The sequence below is a fragment of the Lygodium microphyllum genome, chromosome 12 (assembly GCF_053477565.2).
Source record: "Lygodium microphyllum isolate KBCC chromosome 12, Lygodium_microphyllum_v1.1.10, whole genome shotgun sequence".
Classification (NCBI taxonomy): domain Eukaryota; kingdom Viridiplantae; phylum Streptophyta; class Polypodiopsida; order Schizaeales; family Lygodiaceae; genus Lygodium; species Lygodium microphyllum.
The window spans coordinates 7,027,453-7,038,570 of record NC_141146.1 but is presented as its reverse complement, the minus strand read 5'-3'; positions in this window follow the sequence as shown (position 1 = coordinate 7,038,570).

Below are 11,118 nucleotides of genomic sequence, written 5' to 3'. Positions count from 1 at the left end.
AGTTCTCTCTCTCTCTCTCTCTCTCTCTCTCTCTCTCTCTCTCTCTCTCTCTCTCTCTCTCTCTCTCTCTCTCTCTTAGTTTTCCTCTCTTCTCCCTCACAAGCTCCTCTCCCTCTTGCATAGCGTCCTAGACCGCTCTTCCATGACTAGATGGTGCCCTTACCTCATTCACTTTGTGGCAGAAGGGAGTTTGGCATAGTATAGAGGTTGCCATACCGAATTTTCTTCATAAAAAATTGGTTCCCCCACTGAGGAAATTCTCATCCACAATTCTCTACCTCCTTATGCGGGACGATACAACACATAATGGTGCATCCTCTACAACAAGTGCTCCAAGTGGCTCTTCTCCAATGCCTTCACCAACTCTTTTTGAAGCTGGTCGAAGTCCACGACTCCCACAATGGTCTCCCAAGGAAGCCCAATAAAGGAAGTATGCCTATTGGATGACAGCACGTATGTGGAAAAAAGGTGTTCACCTTAGAAATTCCATTCTCTCATAACGGAAAAAATCATGTTGCCATCAATTGTTAGGTTCTCATAATTGTGATGAGTGTTTTGCAAACAAAGTGAAGGCCCTTCCGGGAAGTCCTCGTCTCCAAATCATCAAATCCCTCTCTCTCTCTGTGGTCTAATCCACATCAAAGGAGGACAACTATGCATGAACGGTGTGGAGTTTTGTAGAGGTGCAAAGTATGGAGACTACCTTCGACTATTGCTAGCTTGAAGGTTGGGTGTGGTTGAAAAGGTGGCCATCACACCTTATGAAATATATGTCGCCGAGGATGGACACACTAAGGCAAGAACAATCACTGGTGAGTAAATTCTCTATATAGCAAAGTTGGTGGGTTCTAGAAAGAAACACTCTGGGAAAAATCCTTCATAATTCAAGAAAGTGCATTTTCTCTACTCCCTTAAGTAGTCTCCACTTATAAATAATAATAATGGCCCGAATTTCTACACCTTCCACTCTGTATAAAACATCCGAGTTAATGTATGCATCAGCAGGAAGATTTTCTTCCAGCAACGTCTCATCATGTACTTTGGGGCTAAAAGATTAAGGGAGCTTCTTGTATCACAAGATGCACATGTCTTTATTTTATTATAATAGTTTCTCATGAATCACCGTGAGTTGTATGGACCAATCCAACCTCTTGCTATGCAAACCGTGCATATTGTAGCCAGCACAAAGCTTAGATTCCAAGGCATTATTAGAAGCATACTGAGGCCTAGACGTCTTGTTGAAATCAATGCATCTATGAACCCATTCATCCTTCCCCTCATAAAATACAACTTAAGTCTAGACGTGTTCATCTTTGTACTCTACTAAGGCAACATGGCATTTCCAAGCTTCTTTGGGCGTAATGGAAAAAATGCAGTGGATTTTTTGGACAACCTTGAGATGGCCTTCCTTGTCTTTGGGAGGGATAATGAAGCATTAAAGTTGAGGGCTTTTCCTTTGGTACTCAAGGAAGAAGCTAGAATGTGGTTCCAAACTCTAAATCTGGCAGCCCAAAGAGCTGAATGGGACGGATTGAAGGCAGCTTTCTCGCAGAGATTTCAACAAACTAACTCAGCTAAAGAGTTATGGCAATGGATTTTGGCCCTCCATCAAAGTGATCCTTATGGTTATGCAACTTATGAGGAAGGTTTTTTGAAGCTTTGGGGGCAGTGGTCAGACTCACTGAATCTTGGTGAGAGAGCTCCAATTTGCCTTCAAAAGGATCGATTTATTTCAGGTTTGTACCCCTTGCTCAGGGAGAAGGTAAAGGTGAAATTTCCAAACACTTTTGAAGATGCTTTGAGAATCACTAGGGAAAAGAATCGACAGATTCTCTACCAAGCCCAAGCTAACCAAGTAGTTTTGGAAAACAACATCACAACTATGGAAGCCTCTCAAGTTCCCCCAAATGTATCTAATGCACCAGGCCTTGTTAGAGGTCAAGAAGACATGATCCAACAAATAAACAATCTTACTAATCAACTAGAGAGTTTGAGAGTGAATCTTGTGCAAGGTGGAAGAAGACCTATCAAGGGGAATGGTGGGAATCAACCACAAATGCAGTGACAAGCGAGGGAGATGTTGTGTTACAACTGTGGAGAAAATGGACATGGCATGTACAATTGTCCTCACCCTAGAAGATATGATCACCCTGCCAGAGGTCCTCGACAACAAGTAAGCCCTCCTCGTGCTAAACACCATATTGAGGAATATGGAAATTTCCCATAAGTTTGGGACATGTGGTCAAATCTTTGGATTTGTCATAACTTGAACACTATAACTCCAAATCAAGTGCTCTATAGCTCAATAGATTCCATTTTTCAAGCGGCAAGTCGCAATTGATCGCGGATCGAATGCTGGATGCATTCGGAGAGAAGGATTCACACCTTAGCTATTGGCCGTATAAACGACCACTGGAATGCTTGTGTTTGTACATTTAGGAGCATTGTTTATACTTCTTTGCTCAAGGAACTAATGCTGAAAAATAACTAATGCTTCAGGTTGAAAGCCTGGAGGGAGAGGCATCATCAATTACCCTCGATTTTCTGCCTGACCCTATCCAAGGGGGTTGTTAGCCGCGCTGGGTATGTGGATCGAACCCACTGTGAGAGGTCTCTCCGTGGGTGCTACTTGGAGCAGGAGGACGCTTGGGTGCCAAGGGGCTCTGGCCATAAATCCCTTGCCTCCGAGTCCTGCACAAGAGGCCGACATGACTCGAGATTGGATCTTGAGGCCCACATACTAGTCAACGGGTGGAAACTTGGAATAGCGATCCCTGAGGATTGCTGTAATAGCCTTCGGGCGGATTATGGATTAGCCTTCAGGCAGATTATGGAATAGCATTCGGGCTAGATTATATAATGTATTCCAAAGACTGATAAATAAAGATCAAATGTTGAAAATGAACTTTCTTGACATTGTTTTTCTATGTCAGTGCCTAAGTTACGTGAAGGAACCAGTGATTAATTGGTTGATTAAGGAAACTATTTTTACTTGTCAAACTAAATGTGGTAGGTAATTAGATAACTAAAGCAACCTGAGGAAAGTGCGACAGTACGGCAGTAATTTAGGAGAAGAAGTTTCTTCTCAAACAAATCAAGCCACCAGAATTCGATGGTAGGGGAAGGACCGCGTCCAAACTGACGCCGAAGTCTGGATCGAATCCATGGAGGATTATTTCAAAGCAGCACGTACTGCACCCGCTAACCAGGCTATGCTCGCCAAACTGAAACTTATCGGCAAAGCAAGACTTTGGTGGAAGCAATGGTGCAGAGACCAAGGGATCTCGGAAAGGTCAGTTACTTGGGAGAAGCTTAAAAGAGCTGTGCGAGGGAGATATCTACCACCTGCCTACCACATGCAGAAGATGAACGAGTTCTATGAATTGAAGCAGCTTGGTCTATCTCTTGATGCTTACTATTCAAAATTTATCTCTCTTTTAAAGTACGCGCCACAAATGGATATGACACAACAGGTGTCAAAGTTTTGTGCCAGATTAAACCCACCCATAAACACCCGCCTAGAATCAATGCACCCAATAGACCTTCAAGACGTGCTCATTCGAGCTGCACTCATAATACAGGAGGTGCATACCAAGCCAAGAAATAACAAGACTTTGTCTTACAAGGATCAAAACAAGGGAGTGTATAGGTCTCAGGCTAAGAGAGCATAGGGCCAAAATTAGGCACAAAGGAAGAAAGCTAGGGCAAACACTGCTAACAATTTCATTCCTACCCAAGGAAATGGCCGCAATCTCCATTGCTTCCATTGCAACAAGCGTGGTCACTTTAGAAGACAATGCCCCAAGCTTAGCAGAGGACAATGACAAGGGCCATCCCTAAGAGCCGTCCATGGACAAGGAGCCGCTGTTAGGGCCAGAGGGAGAACCTCCAGTGTTGCCAACAAGGGGCTCGGTGATGAAGAAGATCCGACCATGGAAGCGGACATTGAAAGGGCAACGGTTCATGCCACTCTTCACAAGAAAGGCCCAAATCGCCAATTCTTGGTGATTCAAACCCCTTTGAATTACCAAGGTAAAAGCTTCAAAATCTTGATTGATTGTGGCAGTACTCATTCCTTCATTTCACCATTCTGTGCAAGAAGATTAGGAATAGCCACAATAGACGCACCTACCTTACTTGTGGAATTAGCAAATGGTCATGAGGTCTCTTGTACCAGGCAAACTGCTAAGGTGAAATTCCTACTGGGTGGAGAGTCGACTTCGGTCAGATTCAAGGTAATGAACCTAGGTGTCCATGAATTTTCACTCAGAATGGATTGGCTAATACCCAATGATGTCTACATTCACTGTGGAAAGGGCCAAGTTTCCTTTCGAATTTCTGAAGGGGAACTAGTTACAACTCAAGGAGAGACTGGTAGGCCAAAAATTCAACTGGCCAAAGCAACACGGATAATAAAAGGAGTTAGAAAGGGGCTACCTGTCTATTTGATTAAGCTAAATAAGCTATATCAAAATCAGGAGTCTAGGGAAGAACCTTCATGGTTAAAGGAATACGCCGACGTATTTCCTGAAGAGCTGACGAAACTTCCTCCTCAAAAGGAAGTCGATCACGAAATCAAGCTAGCGCCAGGAGCTACACCAACTGCAAAGAGACCATATAGGATGTCCATCCCGGAAGCGATTGAGCTGAAGGAGCAACTCAAGCAGTTGTTAGACCAAGGCTACATCCGTCCTAGCAGCTCACCATGGGGAGCTCCATTGACGTTCCAGAAGAAGAAAGATGGAATGCTTCGGCTATGCATTGACTACAGAGGGTTGAATCAATCAACCATTAACAACAAATATCCTATTCCAAGAATAGATGAACTTCTTGACCGTCTTCAAGGTGCGAAGATCTTCTCTAAGATTGATCTCAAGTCTGGATATTATCAGATAAGAATCAAGGAAGAAGATATACCAAAGATGGCATTTAGCACAAGGTATGGACACTTTGAATTCTTGGTCATGTCATTCGGGCTAACAAATGCTCTTGCTATCTTCAACATGCTAATGTAGGATATCTTTAGGCCCTATCTTGATGACTTCGTACTCATCTTCTTTGATGATACCCTAATCTACTCCAAACAAGAAGAAGATCATGAAGCCTAGCTTCGCATTGCTCTCGAAACAATGAGGGCATACTGTTGTCGCGAACCCAAAAAGTGGATTCAATATTTGCCACTGGTCGAGTTTGCCTACAATGCTTCCTACCAACAAAGCATTCAGATGACCCCTTTCCAAGCATTGTATAGGCACGATTGTCGTAGTCCTTTAAACTTTTTGGATCCAACCTTGAGGGTTGAAGCTTCAAGGAAGATGCTGAAAGACATGGATGACTAAATCAAATCAATAAGACAAGACATCCAAGCCGCCAAGGACAGACAAAAGGCTTACACAGACTTGAAACGTCAAGATAGATCCTTCAAGGAAGGTGATATGGTCTTCATTCGCGTACGTCCACAGAAGAGCCCCCTATCCTTGGGTGAATGCAAAAAGCTAAGTCCAAGGTATTGTGGGCCCTACAAGATTCTCAAGTGCCTAGGGTCTAATGCTTATAGACAACAACTCCCTGAGAACCTAAAAGTTCATAATGTATTCCATATCAGCCTACTGAAAAAGTATGTGCCTAACCCTAGTCACATGCTTGATGATCAACAAGTTGTAATGCCTAGCCAAGGAGTCCTTGAGCTACGGCCTAACAGGATCTTAGATGTTAGGGAGAGGCATTTGAGATCCAGAACCTTGAGAGAATACCTCGTCCAGTGGAAAGATTATCCAGAAGAGGATGCCACTTGGATGGATGAAAGTACTCTCAACCAACAATACCTCCAGTTCTTCTCAAGATGAGGACATCTCGATTCCTTTAAGAGGGAGAGAATGTAATATTTCCACTACGAAATATTGAAGACCCAAAAATCACGCACAAAAGCAATTCAAAATAATCTCCCACAACGATAAAATTTTGGGCTAAGTGCTCCCTCCGCTCACATTAATAAACTCCAACTCCGTGTCGTGTATGGAAGACCGTGGCTAAAAACCCGTAGTCCCACATGGAAACACCCTTCACGGGAAAAGGCAAATGGATAATGGATAAAATTTTGCAAAGTTTTATACTAATAACCCCCTCCCCTTCAGCCATTGCATGGTAGGGGAGAGGGAGTGTGAGAGGAATAGGAGAGCACGGGGGGAGGAGGAAGCATGCAACCAGCCATGTGTATGGGTATTCCCCCCTTCCACACTATAAGAACACCCCTCCCCAAGCTTGAGGGGAGGGGAGAGGAGATCATGGAGCTGCTGCCCTGCCCGTCTGCCACGCTGCGGCCACCAGTCTGTTGTCGCCAGGTTGCGCGCACTGACGTCCTCATCACCATCATCTTCATCATCATTACCATCACCATCATCATCCTCTTCAGCATCGTCGTCGTCTTCCTCCTCTCCAATCATTCTCTCTCCACGTCTTTCATCCTAACTCAAAAGCTTGGAAGCTTCTATTAAAGCTTTCCATAATCCTTGTTCACCCCATGCTTTCAGGTTTTCAAAATCGTAACTAAAAGGCCCCAGTTTCTGCGCGGGAGAGAATTATCGGCCTAATAGGCATTTTCAAAGATTGAGAAAAAGGGCAAGGAGAATTCACGAAGTCCAAGTGCACTACGTCATCGATGGCTCCAAAGCAAAAGTCGCAAGGAGCACACACGGGAGCTTCTACTCCGAGTACGCGAGTGGACAACACCCCGAATCTTAACGCCCAAGTTCTGATTAGTTCCCTACATGAAAAGGATGCATTTGAGCATGTTTTTAATTCACGTAGGCAAGTTTGAATACATTGGAAAATGTATATATACTTGCATTGAATTACCAAGTAAGTTGCATGATGACTACTTGCATGGTCATGGTAGTTGCATTCTTGAATGCATATTGCATAAGATAAAAGATGGATTTGTCTAAAGGCATCCTTGTTGCCTTGCGAAAAGAACAACGCATAATGCACTTAGGTAATAATTTCTTGGTTGTGTTTCACATATAAAATCATCATAGGCGCCCATTGAATGATGTCCAAATGGTCGCAATGCATGGAAAATTGCATGCGAAGATGGTTGCATTTTAAGTCCGGTTAAGTGCTAAAGGAAGGATTAATTTAATGTCAGGCTCATGGTATTCGCTCATGCATGGAGTCCTTTTTATCAAAGTTTGAATGCATCATCATCAAAAATATTTAAAGCTTTGATTTTGTAGCATCATTATAGTTTAGGGCAAGGAAAAGAAAAGATCTTTGTAAATCTTTTAGCTGCATAGAAGGAAAAGGTTTTTAGTCTTGAAATCGCAAATTTGCATGGAATGATACGTCGCATACATCTTACAGTTCCTTGCACCTTTCAGGAAAAAGTACTTGCTAATTTAGAAGGAAGTATTTGCATCTTTAAAAAGGGATGATCGTCTCTAATCGTGGGTTAGTTAAATCTACTAAGTCATTCGCGTATATTAGTTGAATGGCTTGCATGGGAATCATAACGGTATGATTAGTTAGTGTATGACGATCACCTCTAAGTGCTAGAGGTAGGGTTACGTTACGCTAAAATTTTGCCTAGTATCGCACTTGGTTTACCGACATAATATTTTCGATCCCAAGATCCTACCCACATTCATGGAACGTTAGGGTTAGCCAAACGCTCATGCAAGATTGATCTAGGGTTCTTACCTTAATGATCGGATGACCAAATGCTGGATTTCCGCAAGGAAATTAGGAACCCTAGGGCCAAAGCGTTATCGACCTAGTAGGGTTAGGGATGGATTGGGTCAAGAGGACTCCCAAACCCTACATCTTGACCAAAGGTATTCTTGACTAAGGAATACCGTGTGATGGAAGAAATAATCCCACAAGTTAGGTGCGACACTCGTCTCGTGCAACAAGTTGCAACATCGTAAGGTTTTGTGTCTAAATCACAAAATGGTATTGCTACTCCTTAGAACAAGTTTGGCAAGTTCTAAGCACAAGTCTAATTTTCTAGAGGATGAGTAGACATCCTGCTACATCACCCTTCTGTGAGGCTGATTTGCCAAGTTAGAGTAATTATGAATTGCCTAGCAAGAAATTGACCAATCAAGTTAGGGCGACGAGGTTGCCTAGGATTTATTATCTTTAATTTAAGGAAACATAAGGTGGAAACAATTTGGGTTAACTGGGTATAAACCCTAACCCAAGGATAAAAGGGTAAACAAGCAACTTAGCTTACAAAACCCTTGGGATCTTACCGAGTCGCAATTGATCGCGGATTGAATGCTGGATGCTTGCGGAGAGAAGGATTCACACCTTAGCAGTTGGCCGTACAAATGACCACTAGAATGCTTGTGTTTTTAGGAGCACTGTTTGTACTTCTTTGCTCAAGGAACTAATACTGGAAAATAACTAATGCTTCAGGTTGAAATCCTGCAGGGAGAGGCAACATCAGTTACCCCCAACTGTCTGCTTGACTCTATCCAAGAGGGTTGTTAGCCCCGCACCAGGTACGTGGATCAAACCCGCCGCAAGAGGTCTCTCCATGGGTGCTATGTGGACCAGGAGGACACTTGAGTGCCAGGGTGCTCTTGCCATAAATCCCTTGCCTCCGGGTCTTGCACAAGAGGCCGACATGACTCGAGATTGGATCTCGAGGCCAGCATCTAGTCAACAAGCAGAAACTTGGAATAGCGATCCCTGAGGATTGCTGGAATAGCCTTCAGGTGGATTATGGATTAGCCTTTGGGCGGATTATGGAATAGCATTCGGGCTGGATTATATAATGTATTCTAAATACTGATAAATTAAGTTCAAATGTTGAAAAGGAACTTGCTTGACATTGTTTTTCTATGTCAGTGCCTAAGTTACGTGAAGGAACCCGTGATTAATTGGTTAATTAAGGAAGTTGTTTTTACTTGTCAAACTAAATGTGGTAGGTAATTGGATAACTAAAGCAACCTGAGGAAAGTGCGATGGATGTGACCATGGGTCCATCCTACGGAAGAGTGGTCCCGGTTGATCGGGAGCTTTTCTCAATGGAATTTACAGGGAGGTAACGATGACCTAGAATCTAGAAAGCTAGAGTCCCGATTTATATTGTTTTAGGGGAATGGAATGGGACTATGCCTTACGGGGAGAGAGGTCGAGCTTTGCATCCCTCTCGTTTCCCATTCTCCTTGAACCAAGTGCAGTATAAATCCGCTTCGACCCTAATGCTTCTGCCTAAAGTAGTTCATCTAGGCTCAACGCTAGTTACCTTCGAGGAACTTGACCATTAGGGAAACCCTGGTCCTAAGTGGGAATGGTCGGAATGCTTCCGCTTCGTGGCAGACTCGAGAAGACCTAGATTGCAAACCTCGTGACATTCCATGGGAGTGCCGGGTGGCACTTTCTGGACTCTCTTTCCAATGGGCTCCTAAGACATGTCCTACAAGTGGACACGTGGACACGTTACACCAGCAAGTTGACCAACCGAGGATAACGGGGTTGTCCATGATCTATTTTACAAGGAGACCTAAGGTAAGGATAATTAGGGTCGGTAGGGTACAAACCCTAACCCAAAGAAAAAGGGGAAACAAGCAACCTAGCTTGCCAAGCCCCTGGAATCTTGCCAAGACGCGAACGATCCAGGATCGAATGCTGGGAGCATTCGGGAAGAAGGAATCACACCTCGTACGAACAACCACAGAAATGATCATGATTGTACACTTAGGTACATTGTTGTGAACTTCTTTGCTCAAAGAACTAATTTAAGGCCAAACACTTAATGCTTCAAGTTAATAGCCTAGAGGGAGAGGTAGGTTTAGTTACCTTTGACTGCCTTCCTAGCCCTATCCAGGAGGGTTGCTAGCCACGTCGGGTACATGGACCGAACCCGTCGCGAGAGGTCTCTCCGTGGGTGCTGCTTGGGGTGGGAGGATGCTTGGGTGCCAGGGGAGGCTTTGGCTGTAAATTCCTTGCCTCTGGATCCCGCACAAGAGGCCGATGTGACTTGAGATGGGATCTCGAGGCCCGTGTACTAGTCAATTCCAATGGCTTCTTACTCTCTTGAACATGTCTAGGAAATGGTTTGCTTGCCTGTTTTCCAAACTGACAGGCTTCACATACCTTATGCATTTCTGCAACCTTGAATTTAGGCAATCCTGCAACAATATTTTGGGCCTGCATTGATTTAAGTCGCTGTGCATTAACATGACCAATGCGTTTATGCCAGATATCAATATCTACAACTACACCGGTCCCATGTGCAAACATTGCTGCACTCAATTCAGGCATGTCTGCATCCAATGTAAACATTCAGCCCTTCTTTTTTTCTTTTGCTATCAAGCGACCTTTATTTTTCATATCCTCAACAAAGCATCCATGAGGATTAAATCTGACCTGCAAGCCCTGCTCAACCATTTGACCAACAGAAACCAGATTCTTGGTGATATTCGGGACATGAAATACATCTGACAGGTATATCTTTTTCCCATCCTGCATAGACAAAGGAAATTTTCCAATCTGCACAATAGGATGTGCAGTATCATCACCAGTCTCCACAAATTCTAGTTTTTCCATTTTTCTTGCATCCTGCATCCATTCTGCATGACCTGTCATGTGGTTTGATGCACCTGAGTCAACATGCCACACTTCGTTGCTTTCTTCTGCACTTGTCACAGAATTTTTCATGTGCTGCACCATAAACAAATGCTCATTTCTGTCATCACCCTGTCTACTAGAAGATGCATAATTTCCTTGTTGCAATTTCCCATTCATGATATCATTCTACTTTTTATAGCAGTCTTTAGCCATATGACCCATTTTACCACAATAGTAGCATTCAACATTGCTGTTTGCATTTTGGCCTCTTTGCCATCCACCACGACCTCTTTGGCCCCCCTGCCTCTAGAGTTACCACGTCCTCCTCCATAGGACTGGTTTTCTTGAGTCTATTGCATATTTTGATGTCTACCACGGCCTCCAGATCAACCTCCTCTACCTCTTCGAGCATTTGAGTAGAAGACAGTTTCTTTTGAAGTTTCTCCTGAAGAAGATGCACCACCATTTCTCTGTTCCTCAGAAATTAGAAGAGCAATCAACTCCTCAAAATCAGGAAATCTTTCACGAACTGAAATGGATGTC